This window comes from Nanorana parkeri, unplaced genomic scaffold (genome assembly GCF_000935625.1).
Source record: "Nanorana parkeri isolate BGI_ZX_2015 unplaced genomic scaffold, ASM93562v1 scaffold315, whole genome shotgun sequence".
In the NCBI taxonomy this organism is placed as follows: domain Eukaryota; kingdom Metazoa; phylum Chordata; class Amphibia; order Anura; family Dicroglossidae; genus Nanorana; species Nanorana parkeri.
The window spans coordinates 843,883-866,926 of record NW_017306583.1 but is presented as its reverse complement, the minus strand read 5'-3'; the positions used below and the strand labels follow the sequence as shown (position 1 = coordinate 866,926).

The window sequence follows — 23,044 nt, the reverse complement described above, 5'->3', positions numbered from 1 at the left end:
GGAGGCCCTCATACAGCAAGTCCATAACATAACAAGTGCACAAGAAACTAATGTGTTTTCACACCAAAAAGGAAAAAAATAAACCAAAAAAAACAAACTTTCTTTGCTGCGAGAACTTAATGGGTTAATTGTCAACATATTAACTTACATGAAAGCAGTGCTGCGCTCAAATTCTTTCCTCCAATATTTACAAGTCAATGTGAAATGCAAACAGTGGAGCAACACTATTATCAAACTTGTGAAACTATGTGAGATTTATCAACAGTAAAAACGAACACTTTTTCATGCATATACTGTATCCATCTTAATTGTGATCAATCAACAGCATAATAAATGTCTCAAAATTTTGTGGGTCCGTGTCCCAAATTTGAATGCTATCCTGTGTATCCTGTGTAACAATAAGAGGTTTCCAGTATCATCATAAGTGCATCTTCCACCACCACTCTTCTGCCCAAAACTTCCTTTAGCACCTCTTAGTGATCCCCACTCGTAAAACGCTGCTCACCTGATCGTTAGACCCCGTAAAAGAAGGTGTAACAACAGAAGGTGCCTCTTTGCCTTTCGGCCGGCTGGGATTATGCCTCCAAACGCTGATGGCTCTTTCAATCAGACCATCTGTGCTCTCAATCAACTCATGCAAAAGTTAAAAGACACATCATAGTGCACTCTGTTGCCAAAGGATAAAAACTTTTCATTAAAATATACTCACAATAAACTTTAAAAGACAGAGATCTGAAAGTATAATCCAGCGAGAGCCAACAATTCACAAGGATCCCTTTCTCCCAGGCAAGTCCATAGCCTAAAACAAACAAAACATCTGCTCATACAAACCACTAACTATACTCAGGTCAGTTCTAACAAGATATCCCCAAATGGGTTTCCCAAAACAGACAGGCAGCTCTTGTATCTTTTAGTGTTCTGTCAGCACTCAGCCTTTTCACCCAGCAGCAGTGAGAGAGAAAGCTCTAAGCATCAATCTTCTCACATATAGAAAGACCTGTGGACAGATGAAACTAATAATGAAGTCTAGTTAGCGGGTAAGATGTGGACCTGGGAATGGAGACTTATTCTCACCTTAAACTCTACAAATTCTCTGTACTCTACAACCAAGAAAAGGACTTAAGATTCTGAAAAAAACATCAGGCCCTTCACCATGTTTTTTTAGAAACCTAGGTGACACATACACTGTCCACAATCCTACTACCAGCCCTAAAGGGCTCCAAAAAAAAGGAGGACCATTTTATTGATGTATATTGTTCTTACACTTCAACATGTTCTAAACTGACATCATTGGCCTGAGTGGGTGCCTTGAAAGTCCGTTTCTGTATATGTTTTTATATATAGAGAGAGAGAGATATCAAACAGTGTTTGTTCATAGACACCGTGACGCTGAAGGACAGTTATGTATAAGTCAATACATTTACGTCCATAAATCACATGAAACAGTCCTATGCATATGAGGACATTGGGCCCCTGTAGAGCTACATCTCATTTGCCCCTGCTTATTTTAGCAATCACCTAGGAATATGCTGGAGTCTGGATGCCTCATTCAAACAATATATAGATATTTCCAAGGTGCGTGTGTCATGTATTTAGAGAGTGGCCATATGTCAGCGTGGGAGGAAAGCCTTGATGACACAATGGCATTTTCCGATATCTTCTGTTATGACGCTGGTGATTATGGTGAGGCAGGAGGATAAAAATGCCATCTAAAAAAAGCTGACAAACATTGGTGCTACTCATCATATGGAGCACTATGGAAACCTCCGATCAGGTCATGTATAAAGAAATTTAAAAAAATCTATGGAAAGCCAAAAAAACACTTTTAAATGGTTTCAGATAGGGGTTTAAACTCTTCCCTACCCTATCAGGTTGTTGGTTTTTTTACTGCTGTCTGTGTCCTGCTATAAAGATTTCCCTTCTCTGTCTTGAAAACACAACAGGAAGTGAGAGGAAATTTCTTGAAAGTGAGGGATTTCCTATCCAACACAATTGTCCATAACTTTAAAATGTATGTCAAGAAAGCTTTTTTTTTTTTTAACTGAACTCGAAAAAATTCAAAACTACCCTTAAAAGAGAACTATGGGGTAAGTGTTTTTCCTCATAGTTCTCTTTAGGGTCACGGGAGGACATATATTAACCTCCTCCCTCCTGTGATCCAAAGCTCAGTATATAGCGGGTTATTGCCTGCAATATACTGAGATCGCTGCAGCCGGGATGGATCCCGACAATACTGTCTGGATCCACCCAGCTGTGTGAGTGACAGCTGGCTCTGCCCCCTCCCCCGTTTGTTCCTCCACTCAGCGCTGGGGGATCGGAGAGGGGGGGGGGGTCCCTGTGGGGAGCGCTGACTGACAGTAACCCTCACTGCAGGGAGACGTTCCGGAAGTGAGCAGATCGGTGCATGTTTCTTCTTACTTCCCGATCAATAGAGCCGACCTGTGACAGCTTCCTTGTCACAGGTTGGCTCTGTATGAGGATGATTGGAAATCACCTCATAGTTCTCCTTTATGGGAGAACTATGGGGCGACCTTTTTTGTCCATAGTTCTCTTTTGGGTCATGGGGGGACATATACTGTGCCCTCTTTTGACCAAAAAACTTAGTATATAGCGGGATATTGCCCGCTATATGCTGAAAAAGCAGGGCCATTACACAGTTGGGATGGTTCCCGACAATACTGTGGAGATCTACCCCTCTGGCTGATTGACAGCTGGCTCTGCCTCTCTAGAGGCTGAGCCAGCTGTGCCCACCCCCACCCCCCGTCCAGTCCTCCAGTCAGCACTGGAGAAACGAAGAGGGGAGGGGGGCAATCCCTTCAGCGAATAATGACCGACAATCGCTGCTCTCTGCAGGGAGGAAGTCTCAGCATTTATAACAAAATCCGTCAAGTATATCTAAACCCAAGCAAGGATTTTAACCCCTGTGTGGTTTGTATTACTGTCTATCTATGTCTCCGCTTAGGAGGTTCACCCTCTATATGTGCTCTGGTGACTTTTGTCAGTAAGACTAAAAACTATGGGAAATCCAAAAATTAAAGCTGCAGCCAGAAGAGGAAGTGAGGGGAAATATTCCATTGATTCTGAAGACAATTGTCTGAGAGGGCATTTCCCTCACTTTGGAAAGTTTTACTGTAACTATTGTTCCCACTTCACATGCAGAGGTTCTAACCATTCTTTATCCAATCTAATGAAAAGCTTTACATGTACTTTAATAGGTCAGGAATTGAGACAGACTTTTAGAAGGATCTAGCAGCACATTGGGAAAGAAGGGACATGGGGCAGATTAGAACAGACACCTCTGGGTGCTGCAGCAAACACCAGCATTACTTTGTTTAGTTATCAGTCCACAAAAGGTTATCTTAGCTGTAAAAAAAAAAACAAAAAAAAACACAACACTATTCCTCATAGGTCTAAGCTAGACAGAGAAATGTTTAACCTCATTTTCATGTAGACATGACGGAGGGCAGAGATGGAATGCAGAGGGTGTTGTGCTCATTGTATACTTCAGCATCCCAACCTCTGCCCTTCACCCTGCTTGTGTTTAACAGTGGTCAACCGGTGTGACAGTCACCAAGGAGAGTGCAGCCATTGGCCACCACATGGTCTTCCTTATGGAACGCCAGCAATGACTGGGGAAATTCAAGAGAAGGTAATTGTCCTGTGACACGGTCTGCTGACTAGGCTACCAGACTCCATTAGACCTTGTTGAATGGGTATGAACATGGGATGTCTCAGGGAAAGGGATATAAATAAATCCATTATGATGAACAGCCGTAGATAGATAGATATGAGATAGATAGATATGAGATAGATAGATAGACAGATAGATAGATAGATAGATAGATAGATAGATAGATAGATAGATAGATATTGCTTTTTGTGGTCTAAAAGACTGAATTAAAATAATATTGTTCAGCTATACTGCATATTGCTACCCCTTCAAAATCTAAGATGTGCTCAGATAGATTAAGGGTCATCAAAATGTATTCACAGAAGGTTCTGTTTTTACTGGACTTGATCTTAGTATCCAAAAATTCAGATGGAAATGTGTGTGACAGTGTCCTGGGACATGTACAGGAGGTGGGGCAGTGACCACACAGAAAAGCAGGCAAGCTTGAAAACTTTGTTCACGTCAAGGGCAAAGTAGCAGAATAATACAGAGAATACTTCTAGAATGAAGAATGAGTACAAAACAGTTACAGGGGGCAGTGCCATTTATAACGCCTGGAAAACATTTAGATTTTTTTTTGCTGGAATTTCCCTTTAAGTATTAATCAGACAGCTGATGACATCATCATAAGTGATATGATTAGTGGGATTCCCAGGGAGTGACTTGGGATGAAGTGTGCACCCAGTGAAGTGTAATACAGGGTGTGTGCGTGATTGCAGAGGCTAAAAATACTACATGGGTAATGAATTTCAACAGTGACTCCCAAATAAGCAGACTCTCTTCTGACCCACCCACAGCCCAGACCCACCAAAATCATTTCTGCGGCTACCAGTAGTAAACTGCTTAATGACCTTGCCAAGCGGTACTCACATTAAGACTAACCACAAAACCACATTGTCATTTTCAGAAAAGAAAAAAATAGCGATTCAGTGGGGAAAAAAAAAGAACAATTACAACATAAGGAGCTGTCTATCGATCTATCTTTTTTACAGATCTTAATGGGGGTGGTATAGAAATAATTGAAACGTTTGGTTAAGAGCGGAGTGACACAGACCCTAGCACTGACTAACAGTCTGACTAACTGACTGTCAGGATGAAAACTGGTTACATACTGGGTCACCATCAGGTGAGTGTCTAATAACTTCAGAACATTATAAGGTTATGTAAAGCCGTCGGGGATGCCCAGGAAATGTTTCCCTTTCCCAAGATGGCACTGTCCATAGACAACCTCCACGCTCTGTGACATGAATAAGAGGGACACTTTTCAGAGCCAAACTTTTAGTTATAAGACATGTTCCTGCCACACCTTAACATCAGTCCTTCATTTCAGATAGGCAAACCAACCAGGATTGAAATGCTCAGTGTGCACAATCCACACTTTGATGCATTTACAGGAACCTCCAGGTTTAAGGAGACACTCCGTCCAAAACCAATATTTTAGGGTTTGTTAGGAGATGAAGAGTTAAATCACCTGACAGTCTCTTCCCTTTCTCTGGGACTCTCTGTTGGTGAGATCTCTGTGCTCATCTGCCCGCCTACCATGTCCATTATGAGGGGCTCCTACCTCCCCTGCTCAATTTTAATTTATTTTATATTATGGAGAATGTAACAGGAGTGGCCAGAACACGCAAAGGTGGTTGGGAGCAGCCAGGTGGACAGAAACAGAGGTGGGAATTATAGCAGAGATCCCACGGTTGGAGCATCCAATACATTGAAGAAGCCAGGGACTGACGTAGTCCATCGTGCTCCACTTATAACCAATATCACTTTTGAGTGGACTGATATAGCAGTTGTTAATTGTGTGGTCAAGGCTAATAAGTTTCATTATTGCATACTGAGCCCCGCTAACTGTAAAAGGGACATACTGTGAGGCAACCTACTGTGATAATGACACTTGCAAAGCATCAGTGTTCTCTTAAAGCCCAACTGAATCTTCAGTATAAAATCAGCTGAATACATTCTAGGTGCATTAAAACAAAAGGTGTCCCACATCTTACAGTTTTAGAAATAGGCCACGTCCTGGGTAGAAAAACCTGCCCCCTGACAGCAGCTACCGAGAAGGACCCTTGATCTCTGTGTGAAAGCAGTGGTCTCTCTGCAGAGGTCTGACATGTCATCTACTCAAAATATTTAGAATTCCCCAGAGGTTATAATTCAAATATGCATTTATAAATGGTGGTTCACAACACCACATAGCAAAAGCGAACCCCAGTCTAGTGATGTGCTGTGCCTTCTGGGCTGGGTGAGGCATCCCCCCCAGCCCGCCAAAGCTCTGCCCCCAGCTCGGTCACCAAGCATCGGTCATCATGTGGGGAAGAGGAGGGGAGGAGCCTCCCTGTCCCTCACTTGCTCGTCACTGCTGAGGCATTGAAATTTATGGCCTCAGTGGGGGTTTTTTCTTTTTTTTTATTGGACAGCTTGGACCAATGGTGCTTTGCCATTGGTCCAAGCCATCGACACAGCTCACGCTTCTAACACAAAGCAGAGACTGTGACAGCTCTTGCCTCACTAGCTAGGTTACACACGCTGCTGTGTAACCTAACTGTCAAAACCTGGATGCAGCGCTGCCTGTAATAAACAGGCAGCGCTCCGGCGTCCATGACAGGTTAGACAGCGGGGACGCGTTCCCTGCTGTGTAACCTGATAGAAGCCGCTCTAAATGGAGAAAAAGCTGCCAGCTTTAGACTTGAAGTCGACAGCTTTTTCCTGCATCCCCTGACCGCACATCCTGCATTTCCCCTGACCGCACATCCCTGCCCCAGTCTGTAACCATATAGTATATAAACCAACATATTGCCTGTGCATAGATACAAGCCAGCCGGCACCTTTGATCAGCTGATCAAGGAATGCCGGCTGAAAGGGAGCCAACAGCCCCACACACTGTGCAAATTTTGTCCGGTACATTAAAAACCGTCCGAAATTCGACCAGTGTATGGGCACCTTAAGGCAAGTATTAACAACTGCTCCAAAAAGAAACCGTTTGATTAATATACAAAGTGTAATGCTTATTGAAAGTATACAAGGACAATGATAATTGATCGGATGATTTATGTCAGCATCTGAGGCAGAAGCCAAGCTTATTTTCCAGGATAACGGAGGGGAATTACATCTGTTGTAAAGTAACTGCCTATGACCTGTGCCCTCTGAGCAATCAAACAGGGGGTAACAACAGGCAGGGAAATATACACATATCTTTGGATTGAGATCTGATGCCGATGGACTGGTGCATACTTAGTATTGGAATAAGATCTGCTTTTTAGTTGCCAGCAACTACGAAATGTGTGTGATACGCACTGAATATATAAACAAATATTGATCACCGATTGTTATGAATTTGGGATTATATTATCTTTGAAAGGCAAAAGTGATATTCTCTAATTAAATTGTGAATTATTTTACAGCCGGAAACAGCAGGAGATGTAATGAGTTAATATACCCAAGTGATATAACGATATACTCTTTGATTGACATTGTTTGAGGATTACATGAATAGGAAACAAGGCGTACTTCCACTATAAGAACGACATAGATGAATGACATTCTGAAAAACATCTCTTGAATTTAACCGGCATGTTTGTTTGTTTGTATTGCTCGGAGAGAAGAATCTGGTTACTTTGAATGGCAACACTGTCATTTAATATGGGGATAAACTATTCTCAGCAAGTTTTTGAAAGCGATATATAGATGGAGATTATGTCTCCTGTTATAACAACCAGACAGTGCAGCCGGCCAGTTTAACAAGAATTCGCAACCAGCCAAGATTACATCAATTATACCTCAGGTGTGTGTGCTGGGGCCTGCCAGCATGTATGGGTATGCGAGCGTGACAACGTTGTCAATAGTTCTTTTAAATGGTGTTTCTGGTAGTGGTGCATTATTATTGTAGTTGTAAGCTAATAAAGCCAATCTTCGTTAAATTATATGTGCTTCTGGTTTCAAAGTAACTTCTTCAGCTTGCACATTATTTATGCACAGGCAATTTGTTGGTTCATCTGACATATCATCTGCTGTGTCAGAGCAAGAGCTATCCAATCAGTGGGTAGCATGAACTTTGCAGTGACGTGCGGTACCTTTGGTTCCAGGTGAGGCATTCCCCCAGCATGTCCCGTTCTGCCCCCAGCCAGATGAAGCCCCGCCCCCAGCCAGCCGAAGCCCCACCCCCAAGCTAGTGTGAATGAGGAAGGGAGGAGCCTCCCTGCACCTCACTGCTGAGGCATCGAGATCGATGGCCTCAGTGGGTTTTTTTTTCTTTTTTGATTGGACAGCTTGGACCAATGGCGCTTTGCTATTGGTCCAAGCCATCCACAGAGCTCACGCCTCTAACACAGAGTAGAGGCTGTGACAGCTCTTGCCTCACTAGTTCAGTTACACAAGCAATGGGGAAGCCCGCTGCTGTGTAACCTAACTACCTGTCAAAAGCTGGATGCAGCGCTGCCTTTAATAAACAGGCAGTGCTCTGTCCATGACAGGTTACACAGCGTGGAGGCTTTCCCTGCTGTGTAACCTGCTAGAAGCCGATCTGAATGGAGAAAAAGCTGTCAGCTTCAGACTTGAAGCTGACAGCTCTTTTCCTCCATAATACTAGGTGAGGCTGTGCCTCACCTGCCTCCCCTGACCGCACGTCCCTGTTACACAGCTATTGGTCTGACTTAAGGTGCCCATACACTGCTCGATTCTCGTACGAGAATCGTGGGAAATCCCGCGATCGTACGAGAATCGAGCAGTGTGAACCAAGACGTGCGACCGTTTCTTATGTACGGTAGAACAGTAGAAAGGCATCATGGCACACTCACAAACTAGCATGTAAAACAACTTGTCTCACCACTAAGGACAATGACAGAGGTTTGGATACACGTCTTCAGCAAAGGATGTGTAAGCCGCACTGCCGCGCCAAGGCACCTCTTATAGTGCGGTCCTAACTCTAAACTATGAGAGTCTCCATCTTGGAGCACATGGGGCACATGGGGCGGTCGCACGTCTTTTGTCTAAGGAGCACGCTAGAAAACCAGCCGAGAATTGTACGATTTTCGGCTGGTTTGAACGGTGCTCGGGAGACAAATGGTGGTGTGCACACTGCCCGTTCAGCATTGCGATGATCGAGAGTACGATGGGCAGATGGGCAGATCGTACGTTTTTTTAATCACTTTACAACCATTGCAAGACTAAGGTCTTGCGATGGTTGTACAGTGTATGGCCACCTTTAGGCTATAGCCCTATTAAAGAATAGTCTTCTCAGGCTGTGGCTGTAAGGAACTGGTCACATTTTGTTTTGATGCACCTGGAATCTATTTAGGTAATTTAAAACGGAAAGCTCAATTGGGCTTTAGGATCATTTTAGCACTTTGCAGATTTTAATTGGATATAGACTTGGAACATGTCTGCTAAATGTCACTACACTGGTTTCAAACCTCTCTCTCCATCAACATTATTCTATAAAAACTCATCTCCAGCAGCCAACACTTTTTTTTTTATAGTTTTTCTCAGATAGGGAAAGGGTTATGCTAGTATTTGTTCTTGTTTAGGAAATTTACTCTTACTTTTTTTGTGCTGGTGACACTTGGGAAAGAAGTAAAGGGACATCTCCCAATGAGGTCACAGCAATAAAAACTTGACAGATGTTCTGACTCTTACACACGCTCCCAAAAACTAAGAGTAGCCTTGGCTTTGGATCTACATAATCTGTAGTACTATAGTGAACTATTCAACTCATAAAAGCCTTCCTATTTCTTTCATCTGTCTTTACTCACCTCGTCAATGACGGTGTTACTGATTTACATAAACAACCATCGAGAAAGGGTAGTCACATCAATCACAGGGTGTGCCGAAAAACGTTGGCACTAAAAGGTGTCCCTATTCATCATCGCAGAACCTTGGGTGGTACATTCCTGATATCACAGCATATTGCAATATACGTGCACACATCTCCCTGTTATGACTTGTAAGGAAGGTACATTTTCATAATGATGTCACCTGGACACATTTGGCTGTGCCTAGAGTGGATCCCACGCAGAGGAACACGTGTGTCTTACTACGTACAAACCTGAATTTTTAAATACATTTAAACCAACACACATTGGAAGGATGGATTCACCTCCTGATGGCTCAATCCTAGTAAAGGATAGTATAATTATAGATGTGTGAGCGCGGAATAAAAACTGCCTAAGGAAAGAACACAGCTGAGTCATCGGAATGTTTCCTTCTCCCAGCACTGGGTCTTTGAGGGAGTCAGCCCTAATATTATTCAAATAATTATGCAACCTGATTAATTAGGGGACACGGGAACGAGGAAGAAGGGAGTAAAGACATTACACATTTACAACTTAGCTATAAGGAGTCCGTTTATTGCTACTTTAGCACCAGTAACTGTTAATTACTTTTTAGTTACAGTCTTCTAAGTAATGTCAGGTACCATGAACTGACAAAAAGTTTCATGAATTATAACAGTTAGGGATGAGCTCAAGTTTGGACCAAAGTCAGTCCTATCCTGAGCTCCCCTGAACAAAGAACTTTGTTCAGAACTCCCCTGAACTTCGACCTAATCAGGTATGGGCCAGGCATTTCGTCCCACAGCTGCATATAAACAAAAGGGGCAGGATGCTTGTGCTGATGCCATTATTGTCCATTACCAAATATAGGCATGTGGCCATATAAGATCAAGGGCATTACCAGGACTGGCTTAAGAGCATTAGGGGCCTGGTGCTGAGGATTTTGGTGGGAAGCAGCAGAGGTGGCTCTCTAAATAGGCGGCCGCTCGCTCCTGGCTGGGGCCCCTGAGTAGAGAGCTACCGGTGTTCTATTATTTTTCTGGCCCTTCTGGTGCAGCCTCATCATCAGAATGAGCTATTTTCCTGAGGCCCTTTTTTCTTCTGCATGCTCACCTGGAAGTGACGCGGTCAAGGTAAATTACAGACCACTTGCCGGGTGGTGTCGGAGATACCGCTACTGAAAACCGGGACCAGCCCATGGGACAAATAGCTGTGGGTGCAGCGGCTGAAGGAAAACAGTTGATTTGGATGACGCTGGCCTGAAAATTTGTGTGTCGAGAAAAATGATTACAAAATGCTGCATGCGCGATGAGCGTAGCACACATCCAATAGCATTCTTATGAGGTCCAGAAAAATCATAGAACACTGGCGCCTTTGTCTGATTGTGTTCAGCCGACCAGCCTGGATTGCCATCGGGCATACAGAGGCGATTCAGGCCGCCCGGGCCTAATTTCAATAGTGAGCCTGGAGCTTGCGCTCCAGTAGCCCCTATGTTAATCCAGCCCTGGACATCAATGCATCCTTCCCCTGTGCTTAGTTGAGGAATCCCCACCCGCTGTTGCTCCGGCAGCACAGAAGGAGCTTCCTTCTGTGTTCATTCTGCCCTTTGTGGAAAAGAACTTATCAGTGTTTAATAATGTTTAGAGAAAATCCTGCCTCCATTGTTCATTTTAAATTATATAGTAACGATAAAGCCCAACCAGCCAAAAAATTTTTTGTTTTCACTCAAATGGTCAGATTCACCATTTTTATTTCTGGAATACTATTACTCTAGGGATGGCATAGAATAGGGATCACTAAATGGCAGACTGCTGTCTTGACACGGACTGGGTAATGGTTGGCTGACAGCATCAGAGACTTCCACTGCCAGCCAGTCATCACCCAGGACAGGTTCCCCTCTCCTCTGCAGACATTTTGGTTGGAGTTGGTCTTTAAAGGGCAACTCCAAGCTGGGCCTAAAAATTGGATGCAAAAGCCTAATGCATGGACCAGAAGTCTTCCTCTCTACCAGATGTGATGACTGGTTACCCCCGAAGTTGCTGTTCTTGTCATGTTGATGCCCCTCTTGCCGACATCATCATGTACACTGCAGGACCAGCGGCCAGCACAGGTCAATGTAAGTATTAGATCTCCATGGACAAAACAAGATTGTCTCTTATATTCCACATATGCTGAGGGGGCACATTTTTTTTTTGGCACACAGTTCTGCCTTAAAACAGCCATATTTGCTTTTTACATATGAACTATGCGTTCTGATTTAGATTGCTTCACTGCTGATCTCCCATCATTGCCATTTGTGGTCAGAGCCATGATGAATCACATTATACAGTTAGTGCATGAAGACTTAAAGTGTAACTCTGGCCAAAACTAGTTTTAGCTAAGTGTAGGAAACAGATCTATGACAAGTTTTTTTATTGATGTCTGAGGGGAGATTTATCCTTTCTATCCAAAACATTACAGTTATCACCAGAACAGGAGGTGACTGAAATCTCCTAATTACACCCATTCTGGTGGGAACTGTCTAAGAAGGGATTAGGCACATAATACTCAGAACGCAGCAGCGCGCTCTTCTCAAGATGAGAGGATGAAGGATGATGTGAAAGTGGAGGAACTGAAAATAAAAAGAGACAGCGGTGAGAAAATGGTGAACATGTAAAGCAGCGCCCAGTCTGCTTGGAGGGACAGAAATAGCATCGCCTATAAAGTTTTGTCTTGAAAGGAATGTGACATAGGAAACTACAAGCATGTTAACCATCCGTAATGCAAACATCTCAATCTGCGCTTAGCAACGCTAAAGCCGCGTTGTCTGCAAACAATATGAGAGATCTCATAATGGAGGGGAGGGGCCGATGAGGGGAGAGTTATGGCGGTTAGCATTCCAGAAGGCCGGTCCACCACTTGACCACAGACGATGAAAGCCAAAAAGCTTTCACAGGCCACAGAATCCTCAGTGACCAAATGAGATATTTTCTCCAAAGTCTCTGAATTTCTGCCATCACATTTTTGTCTTTGAAAATATTGTTGAAGCCCTGTGACGCCATACCTTTAAAAGTACCTTACCGATGGGAGCCAGGGACTGGCACCCGATAATGTGACAGCCAATCACATGATTAGGAGCTGTCCCCAGCTACTGAGTGTCAACATGAATAGAGGCTGTCGTATCAGCTTGGTCACTGTTCAGGGAGAGTGCAGTGAGCGCGCTTCTAGCACAGAACAATGCACCGGCCAGGCTTTGAAGCCCACCTTCTTGTCGCTGTGAGCTGGGTAATAGGTAGCGGGTGCAATTGAATTGATCCCTGGGGTGAGCAGTCTTGAGAGGATTAGAGACCAGACTATTGATCTTTCTTCAAACAATGGTGTGTTTATTGGTGCAGTACACAGGCTATATACAGTGCTCAAGTGAAGTCTAGAATGCAAAAAATTAAATCCTAGCCATGTCAAGGCTACAGATTAGACAGTCCTGACTATCAACCCGCACAAACCTATTGCTTGTCAGGCCTCACATAAATCACCAACCTAGTGCTCTAAAGCTGGCCATACACCTTACAACCATAGCACGACTTTCAGCGTGCGATGGTTGTAAGGTAATTAAAAGCTTGTACGATCTGCCCATCTTGGACAGGCAGATCGTACTTGCGATCATCGCAAGCCCACCCTGCTGAGTGGAGGGCTTCCGATGATTCTAATGCTGAGCGGGCAGCTTGTGCACACCAGCACGTGCGGCATATGTCTCCCGAGAACGCCACTAACCTGCCTACAATCGTACGATTCTCTGCGGGTTTTCAAGCCTGCTCGGGAGACAAAAGACGTGCGACCGTACAGTAGAAACGGTCGCACGCCTTCCATACACCTGCCACTTATCGTGCGATTGCGGGATTTCCCACGATTATTATACGATAATCGGCAGGTGTATGGGCACCTTAACAGATTCAGACTGTCTGCTCCCCAGGCCCCAGAGCACTGTCTGTTTGCCTCACCTGCACTAAATTGCCATTGAGACAAGGCTTAAAACCTGGGGCTGACTACAGGTCCCGGAAGGTGTATGAGATGAATCTGGGTGACACATAAACCCCGGACAGGACCTCTCCTGGCTCTCTACAAGACAATCTGCTACACCGCCACATGTATGTGTTAGCTGGTTGGCGAGTTTTTAACCAAAGAAAGAAAAAAGCTTAGCTGGAGTTTTTTTTTTTAACAATGAATTTATTAGGTTTTGTCAATAGAACATAATAACTAGCTGGAGTTTTACTTTAACCCTGACTCCAGCCACTTTTTTAGGCTTGAGTGAGGAGCGGTTGTCACTAAGACAGGAAGTAGGGACAATTCTGCAAAAGTAATATAGTGAAAAAAAATGCTTTTGGTTTAGTAGAGTAGGCTAAGGCTAGAACTTTCTATTTGTGTCTGTGTCCCTGTTGCAGAAATTCCCTCAGCTCCTGTTTAGTGATGCTGTTGACACAATTACACAAGTGAATGAAAATACCATTGGGTAACAAAAACAAAAGATCAAAGACTGAACCGATATGGCTAAATAAAACTGTAAAACTACATGTTAATGGCATTTAATGGCATTTATAAAATATAAGATGGAAGGGACGGCATTGGCGTTCCTTAACTACAAAGAATGTAACAAAAAATGCAAATCAAATGGAGCCCCATTTTCGATTCAAATTTATATTAAAGCTGATCTCTGGGCACAAAAACTTTCAATAGTCATAAAGGATATGAATCCATTTTGTGTGCGCCAAATGTCTTTTTAAACCCAGATATTACCATATATATTAGAAGTCACATAGTCACTGTGTTGATTATATACTGTGCAGAGAGTGGAGCTGTGGGAGGGGCTCAGCAGACCACACCCACTACAGGCTGCCTGCAGAAAACTACAGGTGGGGGCGGAGACAAGACCAGTCACCCTGCACAAGGAGAGAGAGCAGCAGTGACCGGTCCTCATTACAGGAAGTTCCTGCAAAGAGGAAAAGCTTCACAACGAAAACTGAAACCGAAAATTACTTGTCTTCCAACCTTTTTTAAAATGTTTAAAATGACCGTATTTATATTATGTTTTTGTTTTGTTTTTTTTACTTTACTGTCAGGGCTTTGGAGAAATATCAGGGATCTAAATAGACCTCTGATATTTCCCTTTTAAAACAGAAATTGAGGACACAATCTCTCCCTCAACCTCTTTTTCTACAGCCCCAGCACTCAATGAACAGGAAGCTCTCAGTACAGAGGCTTCCTGGTTATTCACAATCTGGAGATAGTAAATATTTACTATCAACCCAGCCTCTATACTGGGCTGCTTCCTTTTCATTCATAAAGTGAGCAGACAGTAAATATTTACTAAGTTCCTATTGATAAATGAACAGGAAGTGATGTATAGCACTTCCTGTTCATTCATAACTGGGGACATAGTAATCACTCAATGTTATTTACAAACACAGAGGGGGAAATTCATCAAAACTGGAGCAGCTACGCATGGCAACCAATCAGCTTCTCTCTTCAGTTTGTTCAGTGAGGGATTTAAAAACTGAAAGAGAGAAGCTGATTTGTTGTTATGGGCAACTGCTCCAGGTTTTGTCTGCTCCAGTTTTGATAAATTCCCTTCTATGTGATCAGTATTGATCGCTCAGTGGTTGTGCTTTGCTCTGCATCCTTACTGTTCTGCTCATACTTACTGCTGGAGCCAAGCTCTCCTCCCCGGGACTGCCCCGCTCGGCATCGTGACCTCCACTCACATCGTGTCCTCCACTCGCACTGCCCTGTTCAGCCTCCTGACAGCTTCTCTCCTCCCCGCTGGGTGCCGGTAGATGGATCGGTTCCGTGTCCCCTCCGATCCCCGCTGCCTCTGCTGACACAGGCAGAGGAGAGTAGCGGAGATTGTAGGGCACACAGACTGAAGCTTGCAGCTGATGCACAGTGGGGAGGAGAGAAGCTGGGGATGTACCGCCTCTTTGGCCGGTTTTTCATTACTATCGCTATTTTGCCCAAAAAATTTAATTTTCGGCAGCCGAAATTTCAGTGCATCCCTAATTGTTTCTCTTACTGAATATCACAAGCAACATTGGGGATATCAGCACACGTATTGTTACCCTCACACTTAAAGGCAAAACAGGACTAGGTGCTGCAATTGTGACAAGTAAGCTTTTCTCTCTGTCTTTCCTTAGGTCAGCCACACATGATAAAAGATTATTCTTCAATAGATATAAAAAACATTAACGAATGCAGCTCTTTAATCATACATGCGTTACATTATCAAATTTAAAGGTTTAAATACAAGCAGTGTCGGTACCTGAATCTGATCTGGCAGCCCCTTGCAGTCCCTGTACAGCTGCAGTGTGAGAAGAGGAAGCAGGCCAAGGAGCCAATCAGTTCATGTGCAGACAAAGAGCATGCTGATAGGAGGAGAGAGCAGAGTGACAGTGAGATTAGCTCTCCTTTCAGCATCCAGTCACAGTCTGGGGTGGACCCTTGACCTGGGCTTAGGGAAAGTGGGTTGAATGATACAGGCTGTCGGACTGAGGACATCCAGTGGCAGAAATAAGTACTGCAGAGGAAATTTCTGAACAGAAGCTGAATCTTGCAGCAAATACTGTTTTTGCTATTTTATCTTTTAATGGGCTTTTCATTTCTATCTTATCATTGGCTGGAGTCCTGCTTTTTAGAGATAACTTCTGTTATTTATTATGTGAGTCTTTATTGGGGAGATTTGCCAAACTTTCTTTCCCAGAGGCACAAAAGGTTATGTCTCAATGGACACAAACACTGCAATTATAACCCCACCCCCGCTCTATACAAAACTAGTATAAATGTTTTCATTGGAGTATCACTTTAAGATCTGTGGACTAATTTTTCGATCCGTGATGATTTGGTTAGCAGCAGATATCCATTGGAGTGTATTTGTCCTGTACGAGAAATGACCGTCTAGATCAGGGTTAGGCAAGCTTCGGCCCTCCAGCTGTGGCGAAACTTCAAATCCCTCTCGGAGTCATGCCTGTGGCTGTCAGTCTTGCAATGACTCATGGAACTTGTAGTTTCACAACAGCATGAGGGCTGAAGTTTAGCTAGCCCTGGTCTAGATCATTGGTGGTCACCTCGAAAATAAAAGGAGAACTATGAGGTGAGTGCTTTTCACTCAGCCTCATAATCTGAGCCGACCTGTGACAATGAGACTGTCACAGGTCGGCTCAGTAGATCGGGAAGTGAGCGAACACATACCGGCGTTCGCTCACTTCGCGATCCTGTGTCGGCAGAGATCCGTGACAGGGGAGGGACTGGATTCCCCCCTCCCCTGTCCGATCCTCCAGCGCTGACTGGCGGAACAGACGGGGAGGGGGCGGGGACAGCTGGCTCTGCCTCTAGATAGGCAGAGCTAGCTGTCACTCACGCAGCTGAGCAGATCCAGACATAATTGTCCGGATCTGTTCCGGCTGCGGCGTCTCAGTATACCGCGAGCTGTAGCTCGCGGTATACTGAGCTTTGGGTGACGGGAGGACGATAGTTTGGGTCCTCCCATTACCCTTAGGCCCCGTTCAGACTGCGCGATTTATCGCGTGGTAATCCGCGCGATATCGCCGGTATTTACCGCGCGATATCGCTCTTCAATGCATGGCAATGGGGCTCTGTTCGTCGCTGTCGCGGGTCGTGCGTCGCTACAACAGGATCCTTTTTGGAGCGGATTTCGGCGCGATTCTACTGCAATTCAATGCAACCATTTGCGCGATATCGCGCAAAATGCAAATCGCGCGACAAGCACCTCCAGAGCGCCGCACAATTGCAGCGTGTTTTCATTCGTTCAGGTTCATTGTCTGGAGTACAAAATGAAGGGGCTGTAACATACCTCAACTCCCAAAAACTTCTGTCCTGCTGCATTTTTTTGCAATGTATAACAATGCACACTAAAGGGAAAGTTGGAGTTATCGTTGTCTCTGATTTTCTTTTACAAACAGAAGATAAACATACAACCAATAAGATCGTATAAAGGTCCATGTGGGTGTGCAACAAAAGGAATAGACTTGCAGCTGAATAGTAACAAAGTCAGCTTTAAAGTCTACCGAAGGATGGTGTGAGCTTAAAATTCAGGCCCCCGGTGAGGCCTGTGTAAAAACAGGTTCTAGGGAAGTGGGGATATTAGGGACAGAAAACCTAGGGTCACAGGAAAGGAGGGGGAAGGGCAGGGTATAGAAAGGACAGCGAAAGAAGGAGAAATGAAAGTAGTGAGAAGTCAGAACTCATAGGGGTTGATTTACTAACCTTATAAACACACCACGAACATGTATACACCTCTGTAGTGTGTTCCCTCCCAGCATGATCTATGGGTGGAATCTAAACACCTTTGTAGTGTGTATACACCCAGCAGGTGTGTTGTGCAAAGCCCTGCCCTGAATTGCAAGGTGATGTTGTGTAAATTAGCTCTACATTGTGTTGCTTGCGTTGATGAATGCAGGAATGTAAATGCATGAGCTAACCATTTTTGTCTAAACTGTGAAGCAGCATTATATATGCATCATGTGCATGATTTTTCCATATATGGCATTAGTGGAAATATGCTTTTAGAGACTTTTTGGTTGATAAATACGCTTTGCTGTGTAAAAATCACACGCACCTGGTGGGTGCGTGTGTTTAGGTTAGTAAATCACCCCCATAATCTCTCATTGGTATCAGGTCAGTGCCTCAGAAAGTATCAAAGCCACTGGATTAGCATGACACCTAGGCAACTAGAATTTTTAGAAGGGGAGGTAAGTATCAATCATTAAAGTGTATGTAATATGTTTGGCATCATGTTTCCCAGTAGTTTTCTTAAAGGAGAACTATGGGGTAACCTTTTTTTCTCATAGTTCTCTTTAGGGTCACGGGAGGACATATACTATTCTCCTCCCGTGACCCAAAACTCAGTATATAGCGGGCTATACTTACTGCAGGAAGATGATCAGGAAGTGAGCAATCGACGGTATGTTTTTGCTCACTTCCCGATCAATAGAGCGAACCTGTGACAGTTTCAATGTCACACGTCGGCTGTAACTATGAGGATGAGTGTAATTCACTCACCACATAGTTCTCCTTTAAGCAAAAACATTTTAGGTTGAATCTGTTTCAATATTTCTTCCCTGGCACTTCCTGTTGCAGGATGACCACGCTAAGCCTTTGTCTCACAATTAGCAACAGTGCCGTTGGCCTGCCATGCCAGCTCCTTCAGTTGTCCGCTGGGCTGCCCATCAGGTCAGCTCAGACAGGTACTGTAGATCAGACAGGTAGCTCAAAGGCCAACTAAAGGAGTGCGCATGACAGGCTGACAACACTGCTTCTAATTGTGAGACAATGGCTTAGCGTTGTCATCCTGCAACAGGAAGTGCTGTCACTGGCAGAATCTCCAAGAAACAAAAACTTTACAAAAGATTCACAAACAAAAATTTGCCTAAGAAAATGGTATACAGTGATGCCAAACATGCTGAAATTTTGATTCTGGGTGTACAAACACTTTATGATAGATAAGCAGATGGGCACAATGATTGTCCATCAAAAAACAAATACAAAAATTCTAGCTCTCTGTCGCCCATATGGATGCTCAACTCAAAATCGCACATTTCTTCAAAACGCCATCCCCTGTCCAGAAGTTGGAGACTTCTTTGTGTCACCTGGTCATATATCACCATCCAGGGCAATAGCCAGTCTTGGGAGACAAGCTCCATAACCTTTGCCCACTTGCCGACAACGGCATTGAATTCTCTGAGCAAACACAAGACAGGGCAGTCAATGTTTATTCGATATTGAATGGGAACAATTAGACGGTACTTAACACCAGCCGCTGTAGCCAACAGCTACAAGACCAATAATTCTCCTCTGTCCTGCAATGCCTGGCCTACGCATTCCGACCATTGTGACGGCAAAGTTATGGCATTCGGAAAATAGCTGCTGGAACACGTTTAAAGGACCGAGCCTCGGAGTTGCCAGGCCAGCAGCAAAAAATCTCCGCTTCGTTAGAGGGAACGCATTAAGACAGGGATAGTTAATTAGCATGGAAAGATCACAAGGCTTGCACAAACAGCCCGTGTTTAAGGACTTGTGTTGACGGAACTTTTTTTTTTGTGCTTGTATGCGATCAGCTTTGTTTTGTCGCGGGATGACCTTCACATGTATACACCGGTGTAACAGAACTGCTCAACTGAGTTCCAAAAAAGCTGAACAAAAGAACGATTAGTCAGTGATTTATCTCAAGGGTTTACTTCAATGTCGGAGGATCTTTGCTAGCACACCAACGCTGGCTGAATAGTCCATCATCTTTTTTTTTTAATTGGCATTAGATGTGGAAAGGTGGACTACTCACAATAACAAAACCTTCCCTGTTAGCCAGGTCCTGTATTAAGGTCTGCAATCTAAAGAACAATATTTACACTTCCCTGAGATATTTCAGGTTCTTGGCGGCAAGGTTTTAGGCACGTGTTTATCAACATGTCCTACGGTTATTTTAACACTTTTATTTTTTGGAGGTTTTTTTTAATCTTTCTTTTTTACTTTGATGATGCTTACTGTGACAAAATCTTTATCCTTCTTTCTTACTTTGTTGATGCTTAGTGTGTCAAAACCCAAAACATCTTTTTTTAGTTTTGGATAACAGAGGGGAGGGTTAGGTCTCCTGGCAGGTCCTTTGCTAAGGTCTGCTATCTAAAGAACAATATTTACACTTCTCTGAGATTTTGTTAGGTTCGTGGCGGCAAGATTTTAGGCATTTATTTATCAACATGTCCTACAATGATCTGAACACTGTTTTATTTTATTATTTTGCTTTATTTTTCCCCAACAATCTTTATCTTTCTTTGTTAGTGCTTAGTGTGTCAAAATTTAATTCCCTTCCCTTTTTTCCTTTCCTTCTTTCCTCTTACAATTCCTATCTTCCCTTGTTGGTGCTTGTAGTGTAAACATTTCCTTTCTTTCCCTTTCCTTTCCTTCTATCCTCTTACATTCTTTATCTTACTTTGTTGGTGCTTATTGGGTCAAAATTTCCTTCCCTTCCCTTTTTCCTTTCCTTCTTTCTTCTTACAGTCTCTATCTTTCTTTCTTGCTGCTTAGTGTGTAAAAATGTCCTTCCCTTTCCTTCTTTCCTCTTACAATCTTTATCTTCCTTTGTTGATGCTTAGTGTGTCAAAATGTCCTTCCCTTCCCTTTTTCATTTCCTTCTCTCCTCTTACAGTCTCTATCTTTCTTGGTACTTAGTGTGTCAAAATTTTCTTCCCTTCCCTTTCCTTTTTCCTTTCCTTCTTTTCTCTTACAGTCTTTATCTTTCTTTGTTGATGCTTAGTGTGTCAAAATGTCCTTCTCTTCCCTTCCCTTTTTCCTTTCCTTCTTTCCTCTTACAATCTTTATCTTCCTTTGTTGGTGCTTAGTGTGTCAACATTTCCTTCCCTTCCATTTTTCCTTTCCTTCTTTCCTCTTACAATCTCTATCTTTCTTTCTTGCTGCTTAGTGTGTCAAAATGTCCTTCCCTTCCCCTTCCTTTTTCCTTTCCTTCTTTCCTCTTACAATCTTTATCTTCCTTTGTTGGTGCTTAGTGCATCAAAGTCTTTAGGGTTTTTTATTATTATTGCCTGTGTGAGATTCAACTTCTCTTCTTGTCCTGGTGACCATTTTCAACAAGAGAGAATGTAAAGAGAAATGCAAAATTTTACAGTGGTCACTGGAACAGGAGGTGAGGACAAATCTTCACCCAGGGCCGTGCCAGGGGCATTTGCTGCCCAAGGCGGCCATTTTTACGCCTACCCTGACCCCCTCCCCTGGCACAGAAAGTGAAAACTGAGTAAATGTCTCAGAAGCAGGCCCATTGGCCCACAACACCTTGCTCAGTGATTCCGCTGAAGTCAGAGTATCTGATATGGACACTCCAGCCTCAATGACACTTCTCACTGTGCCTCCATCAGACTTAGCTGCCTCCTGATAAAACCTGTACACACAGATAATCTCAAACTAAATGATACAGAGGAGTAAGGAGTGACTACCACTAAAGGAGATGAAGGTGCAATCAGATTGTAATATTTCAGTTTATCTGAGGCCAACCTTATATTTTTAGTTTTGAATAGACTTTAGAAGTTGTCTGTGTTACCACTAGGAATGTTCATCTTCTCTAATTGTCCTGGTGACCATTGTCATTGAGACAGAAAGCAATGGGAAATCCAAATATAAGTGTTGTCACCTAAACAGGAATAGAGGAGAAATCTTCTAATAGGGACATTAGAGAGATTTCCCTTCACTTCCTGTAAAGTCTCCAAGGTTGGAAGTAAAAGAAAATATCGTAAATAAGACACACAAGCTCAGGTTCTAACCATTCCCTATTCTATCCAAAACTTATAAAAAAAAGGTTTTAGCTTTGGATATACTTTTATGCATAGGTATTGATATAGACTGGTATGAGAAAGCTGCTGGAAGCCAAATTAAAGGCAGCCGAGAGCAACATGTGTAGCCCGTGCCACTGGTTGCTGATCACTGTGATATAAAGTCCTGCTCAGTTCCGGTTAAAGCTGTAGAGTTATGCTGCCTGTCATCTCCGGGAACTGTTCCTCATTCCAAGACCCAAGCCCTGCAAAGGTCTGTCCTGAGATGTCACAGTGGAATTTGGTTATGGTGTCGGGATTCTTCCTTACATTCCCTCACAGACTGGAGTTGACATTGGCAGAAAAGTCAGACAGGCTGACAGAATGGACTCCCCATCGCAGGTGACATGGGACGGCCCTCACAACAACCTGCTACATGTAACAGCAGAGCGATACCGTGGGAAAAAAAGTTAACCTGTCAGATGCCACAGAGAATCTGCATTTCCAATCAAGTCCTCAAAAATAAATAGAAGCTTATGAAACAATATGGATAATTCCATGTTGTTTAATATCACCCTTTGACACTACAGTCATCCTCATGACTTGCTGCTCTCTCGTGCTGGAGGGCTCTGATCCTTCTTCTGTCTCTCCTCTCCTGAAAAACTCTGAGCTACTGGAGGGCTCTGGTCCTTCCACTATTCAGGTCTCCACTCCTGAAATACTATGTGCTGCTGGAGGACTCTGATCCTTCTGTTATCTGATTCTACTATCCTGAATTACTCTGTGCGGTTGGAGGACTAGGGCTGAAACAACGAATCGATAAAATCGATTATAATCCATAATGAGAATCGTTGTTAACGAATCTCATTATTGATTAGTTAATTTTCGATTAGTTGCTGCCGCCACCGTCGCTCTGCTCCACCGTTCTTTCCTCCTCTCTGTGAGTCGCTGCATGCTACGGTCTGTGTCCCCTTTAATCAGAGGGGACACAGAGCGCTGCAGCCGGCTCCCAGCGGGGAGTAGAGACCGCTGTGTCTTTGCATTCCCCTCGCTGCTGTGTCCCGATCCTCTTCTGCTGCAGCGCCCCATTCCTTGTCTGCTGCCGTGCCTGCGATCCTCGTCTGCTGCCGTGCCCGCAATCCTCCTCTACTGCCGTGCCCGCAATCATCCTCTACTGTCGTGCCCGCAATCCTCCTCTACTGCCGTGCCCGTGAATCTCCTCTGCTGCTGTGCCCGCCATCCTCCTCTTCTGCCGTACGCGTGATCCTCCTCTGCTGGTGTGCTCGCGATCCTCCTCTGCTGCCGTGCCC

General features: G+C 43.9%; 1 long non-coding RNA gene across 1 annotated transcript; it reads right to left on the bottom strand.

Annotated features, from left to right (window-relative positions):
- Positions 1-12,597: 12,597 nt before the first annotated feature.
- LOC108788277 lies at positions 12,598-22,610 on the bottom strand. The gene is made up of 3 exons (XR_001941325.1): positions 22,533-22,610; positions 18,300-18,303; positions 12,598-12,608 (listed from the first exon to the last, which is right to left on the bottom strand). It is a non-coding gene; the product is annotated as an uncharacterized LOC108788277 (long non-coding RNA).
- Between the last annotated feature and the right edge of the window lie 434 nt (positions 22,611-23,044).